This window comes from Rutidosis leptorrhynchoides, chromosome 5, assembly GCF_046630445.1.
Source record: "Rutidosis leptorrhynchoides isolate AG116_Rl617_1_P2 chromosome 5, CSIRO_AGI_Rlap_v1, whole genome shotgun sequence".
NCBI classification, from domain to species: domain Eukaryota; kingdom Viridiplantae; phylum Streptophyta; class Magnoliopsida; order Asterales; family Asteraceae; genus Rutidosis; species Rutidosis leptorrhynchoides.
Window position 1 is genome coordinate 65,101,543 of NC_092337.1, and position 6,820 is coordinate 65,108,362.

The following is a 6,820-nucleotide window of genomic DNA, read 5'->3' on the forward strand; positions in this document are numbered from 1 at the left end:
GGTGGTTCGGACGAGCGGACGAATAAGATTTATAATGTGAGATAGTATATAATCATGACTAGATACTCTGGAAATGAGAGAGAAAATGGTATTACGAACAGGTTCGCCGGTAAGTGCTTCAGGTTCTTCGCCAAGAGGGCAATGTGGTGGATGGAAGGGATCGCCTTCTTCTTGTCTCAAATGAATAAGTAAGCTACGAACCCATCCCCAACTCATCCAGAATAGATGATGGCTAATTGGTTGATCCATTCCGGTTACACTGTCTTCGGAGTTCAGGTGAATATCCATATCGGAATAGCTGTCGGAATTTAAGGAATTTGAACTAGATACGGGATCCATCTTGTATAATTATGGAGATGATTTTTGATATGAATTAGATTATAGAATTTAGTTTGGTATTCTTCAATACATAATTTACATATGTATATATAATACCAAATTCCATAAATCACGGAGAAATTTTCGGAAGATATCATTAAAAGTTTACAGTAACAGATACGCTAAGATATGAATTTTTGTTTATACACTATTTATGCAATAAATGCAGGAAAATGTGTCTAGACTTAAGAATGATAAGCATGTAATTTTCGACAAGAAATGATAAGCAAAACTTTTAACATGTAGACACGGTCGAAGTCCAGACTTACTAATGCATCTTAACAACTATCAGTTAGACACATTTATGCAAGACCTGGTTCGCTAGGACCAACGCTCTGATACCAACTGTGACGATCGCTCCAAATCCATATGGACAATACGTCATTCATTGATTTCATTGCGAGGTATTTGACCTCTATATGATACGTTTTGTAAACATTGCATTCTTTTGAAAAGGCACACCATAAATGAATATTTAAATCAAAGGTTTTTGACATCTGATGATTTCTACATATAGACAATCACCGTAAATAATAGTTTACAATAGTACTTCTGTTGACAATGCAGTCAAAATAAGATACATGGTGATGATTTGGTGAATGCAACGTTTCCTTGAAAAGTATGTCATGTAAGACTCCATGCACATAGCTTGTCTAACATATAAGCAATAGCGGAAGACTTCTAGTAAACATGAGAATAAACATGCTAACAAGTGTCAACACAAAGGTTGGTGAGTTCATAGTTTTATTGTTTTGTATAATCTGTATGTAAAGGTGAATCACAAGTTTTCAGTTGTTTCATCCAAAAACGTTTATCAAAATATTCTACGAAATTGAGCACCCTGGTAACTAAACTTAACGTATATATAATTTGTACCCTTTGTATAATCATCTTAATAATACACGCAAACCAACGTATACGCTTCTCAAATAGCATACGTCCGTTAAAAGGCTAGTGCTCTAGATCGGACGGGGATATCAAGCCCTATGGATCCATATACTACTACTCGCGCCCACCAGTTCTTATAACTGGTAGTTAACAGTTACCAAAGCTAAGGGATTTTCGGTTCAAACTCAGTGTAGAATTTAGTATGTACTTGTATCCATTGCGTTTAAAATAAAGTGCATGTATTCTCAGCCCAAAAATACAGATTGCAAAAGCAATTAAAAAGGGATCAATAAAACTCACCTTAGCAGCACATAAAGTTGTTCATCGTAATCTGACCGAAACTCGGTATATCAAATAATCGTAGATCTCAACCTAGAGAACATATGTTGGTCAATAAATGTCTATCAAGCTAGGTCAGGTCATAGTGTATCACAATCCTAATGCTCGAAATTGACATACAAAAGTTATTCAAAGTTGTTTCAAAAAGTCAATTTTGACAATAGTTCAACAAACGAGACGTACCTTATATAAGGATTCATTTACTCGGTTGGTAATATTCAAAAATCCATTTTATCAATCTCGTAAACAAGTTGTTTAAGTATTAATTGCAGATTCAAAAAGCAATTCCAATTAATGTCAATTATAATTCAGTTGACCATATCTTTTGATTCGTTCCTCGAAACTATTCGATATCTAAATGAAAAGTTATTGATTTTTCGCCAGCTTTCCGAAAACATGTATATCATATACCTTTTACCCGTCATATATGTATTTAATTCGTGATTTATTATAAACTGTTTAACGACGAAATTTAGTATACAAGCATGTATAAATATATATACTCGAGCACTAGACATGTATACACTATTAATTTATAAAAGATAAAATATAAATGCTTACGTATCAATATCGTGATTCAATATTTCAGAAAAGTACGTAGACGTAATGGAGATGATAAACACTAGGTTAAATATACCCCCGAACATTACCCATAACCTCCTTGGCAATAACCCATAATTTCCGTAGTTCTATCCCGCTCGAAAAACCATTTTGAAAGTGATACGCTCAAGACCTCGTCGTAGTATTTTATGTATAATATTAATACTACTAATAATAATAAGATTAATAATAATATTAATCTTAATAATAATAATAATAATAATAATAATAATAATAATAATAATAATAATAATAATATAATAAATAATACGGAGTAATGTGGAAACCAGCTCGAGCTTTTATAGGATTCTGGCCTACTACAGTACCCCATGCGATCGCATGAGTTTTCAGTGTTTTTACCATGCGATTGCATGGGCGTCTTATCCTGTTTTTGTTTGCTAGTTCGTCGATATCAAATAGTGTTTTACTGTAGCAATAGTGTTTACTGTAGCAAATAGTGTTTTACTGTAGCAAATAGTGTTTACTGTAGCAAATCACTGTAGCAAAATACGGTTTCACTGTAGCAAATAGTGTTTTACTATAGAAAAGTCATTTTTACTTGTACATATATATATATACATACATATAATTGTTCATGAATCGTCGAGAGCAGTCAAATGTAATTTAATACATGAAACAGTTCTAAAATTTTGGAATTCAACTTCATAGACTTTGCTTATCGTGTCGGAAACATTAAATCATTTAAAGATAAAGTTTAAATTTGGTCAGAAATTTCCGGGTCATCACATATATTTTTGGAATCAACCTCAACCCTGTATAGCTAACTCCAACATTACTGCATATAGAGTGTCTATGGTAGTTCCAAATAATATATATAGATGGGTCGATATGATATGTCAAAACATTTGCATACGTGTCTATGGTATCCCATGATTAAATAATATATTAGAATACATGTATAATACAATATAAGTTAGCTAGGATATGATTAATATAAATTTGTTACCATATTTCCTGTAGCTACAACAATCAAAAAATATCCAATCTTGTTTTACCCATAACTTCTTCGTTTTAAATCCGTTTTGAGTGAATCAAATTGCTATGGTTTCATATTGAACTCTATTTTATGAATATAAACAGAAAAAGTATAAGTTTATAGTCAGAAATATAAGTTACAAGTCATTTTTGTAAGAGGTAGTCATTTCAGTCGAAAGAACGACGTCTTGATGACCATTTTGAAAAACATACTTCCACTTTGAGTTTAACCATGATTTTTGGATATAGTTTCATGTTCATAAGAAAAATCATTTTCCCAGAAGAACAACTTTTAAATCAAAGTTTATCATAGTTTTTAATTATAAAACCCAAAACAGCCCGCGGTGTTACTACGACGGCGTAAGTTCGGTTTTACGGTGTTTTTCGTGTTTACAGGTTTTAAATCATTAAGTTAGCATATCATATAGATATATAACATGTGTTTAGTTGATTTTAAAAGTCAAGTTAGAAGGATTAACTTGTGTTTGCGAACAAGTTTAGAATTAACTAAACTATGTTCTAGTGATTTCAAGTTTAAACCTTCGAATAAGGTAGTTTTATATATATGAATCGAATGATGTTATGAACATCATTACTACCTCAGGTTTTGTGGATAAAACTACTGAAAATGAGAAAAATAGATCTAGCTTCAAAGGATCCTTGGATGGCTTGAAAGTTCTTGAAGCAGAATCATGACCGAAAACAAGTTCAAGTAAGATTTCCACTCGAAATAAGATTGTTATAGTTATAGAAATTGAATAAAAGTTTGAATATGAGTATTACCTTGTATTAGAAAGATATCTCACTGTAAATAAGAAAGATTTCTTGAGGTTGGATGATCACTTTACAAGATTGGAAGTAAGCTAGCAAACTTGGAAGTATTCTTGATTTTATGAAAATAGAACTTATAGAATTTATGAAGAACACTTAGAACTTGAAGATAGAACTTGAGAGAGATCAATTAGATGAAGAAAATTGAAGAATGAAAGTGTTTGTAGGTGTTTTTGGTCGTTGGTATATGGATTAGATATAAAGGATGTGTAATTTTGTTTACTTGTAAATAAGTCATGAATGATTACTAATATTTTTGTAATTTTATGAGATATTTCATGCTAGCTGCCAAATGATGGTTCCCACATGTGTTAGGTGACTCACATGGGCTGCTAAGAGCTGATCATTGGAGTGTATATACCAATAGTACATACATCTAAAAGCTGTGTATTGTACGAGTACGAATACGGGTGCATACGAGTTGAATTGTTGATGTAACTGAACGAGGATGTAATTGTAAACATTTTTGTTAAGTAGAAGTATTTTGATAAGTGTCTTGAAGTCTTTCAAAAGTGTATGAATACATATTAAAACACTACATGTATATACATTTTAACCGAGTCGTTAATTCATCGTTAGTCGTTACATGTAAATGTTGATTTGAAACCTTTAAGTTAACGATCTTGTTAAATGTTGTTAACCCAATGTTTATTATATCTAATGAGATGTTAAATTATTATATTATCATGATATTATGATATATTAATATATCTTAATATGATATATATACATTTAAATGTCGTTACAACGATAATCGTTACATATATGTCTCGTTTCGAAATCCTTAAGTTAGTAGTCTTGTTTTTACATATGTAGTTCATTGTTAATATACATAATGACATGTTTACTTATCATTTATCATGATTAAACATAGTGTAACAATATCTTTATATGATTCATATATAATTAGTAAGACGTTGTTATAACGATAATCGTTATATATATCGTTTCGAGTTTCTTAATTCAATAAACTCAATTTTATGTATATAACTCATTGTTAAAATACCTAATGAGATACTTACTTATCATAATATCATATTAATTATATATATAATCATATATATGTCATCATATAGTTTTTACAAGTTTTAACGTTCGTGAATTACCGGTCAACTTGGGTGGTCAATTGTCTATATGAAACCTATTTCAATTAATCAAGTCTTAACAAGTTTGATTGCTTAACATGTTGGAAACACTTAATCATCTAAATATCAATTTCATTTAATATATATATATAAATATGGAAAAGTTCGGGTCACTACAGTACCTACCCGTTAAATAAATTTCGTCCCGAAATTTTAAGCAGTTGGAGGTGTTGACGTATCTTCCGGAAATAAGTGCGGGTATTTCTTCTTCATCTGATCTTCTCATTCCCAGGTGAACTCGGGTCCTCTATGAGCATTCCACCGAACCTTAACATTGTTTTGTTTAAGTTTTTTAACCTCACGATCCATTATTTCGACGGGTTCTTCGATGAATTGAAGTTTTTCGTTGATTTGGATTTCGTCTAATGGAATAGTGAGATCTTCTTTAGCAAAACATTTCTTCAAATTTGAGACGCGGAAAGTGTTATGTGCAGCCGCGAGTTATTGAGGTAACTCAAGTCGGTAAGCTACTGGTCCGACACGATCAATAATCTTGAATGGTCCAATATATCTTGGATTTAATTTCCCCCGTTTACCAAATTGAACAACGCCTTTCCAAGGTGCAACCTTAAGCATGACCATCTCTCCAATTTCAAATTCTATATCTTTTCTTTTAATGTCGGCGTAGCTCTTTTGTCGACTTTGGGCTGTTTTCAACCGTTGTTGAATTTGGATGATCTTCTCGGTAGTTTCTTGTATTATCTCCGGACCCGTAATCTGTCTATCCCCCACTTCACTCCAAAAAATCAGAGACCTGTACTTTCTACCATAAAGTGCTTCAAATGGCGCCATCTCAATGCTTGAATGGTAGCTGTTATTGTAGGAAAATTATGCTAACGGTAGATGTCGATCCCAACTGTTTCCGAAATCAATAACACATGCTCGTTGTGATGCCCCGTACAAAACCATCGTGTACGAATCATCAACAACAGGATCATTACAAGGTCATATACTATATGCGATTTCAAAAGAAGTTTGCATTCATGAATAAAGGTGATGTCTTAACCAACATCGAAAATCTTACAACAAAAGTATGCTTCAATGAACAGAAGCAATTAGTAATAGTACGTGACCCAATGGTCTTTACAAATCATTGTTTCAAAAGGTAACATAGTTTGAACGCAAATAAAACGTTTCATGCAGTGACAACTCTAACAAGCGCAGCGGGTGACTACAAGGCATGACTAGTACAACAGCGGAAGCAAGCAACCTTAAGTACCTGAGAAAAACATGCTTAAAAATGTCAACAAAAAGGTTGGTGAGCTATAGTTTAAGTATAACAGTATGTAAGGTAGGCCACGAGATTTCAGTGCTTCAACAGCGTTTCAAAATAGTATGAAAAGTATATGTTTAACCGTGGGCACTTGGTAACTAACTTAACGTTTATCACCCCCTAAAAGTACACTTGGCAAGTGCGTATGTTTACGAAGTATTAAACACCCATTAAATACTAGCGCTACTAGCCCGAGTGGGGATGTCAAACCCTATGGATCCATATCTAAGATTCGCGTTCACCGGTTCAAAGACCAATGACTAAACGTTACCGAGCTAAGGGGAAAGTTTATGCCGTTGTATAACCCACACATATATAAAGTTTAAGTACTCATGCCTAGTATGTAAAACGTAAAATGCGCATGTATTCT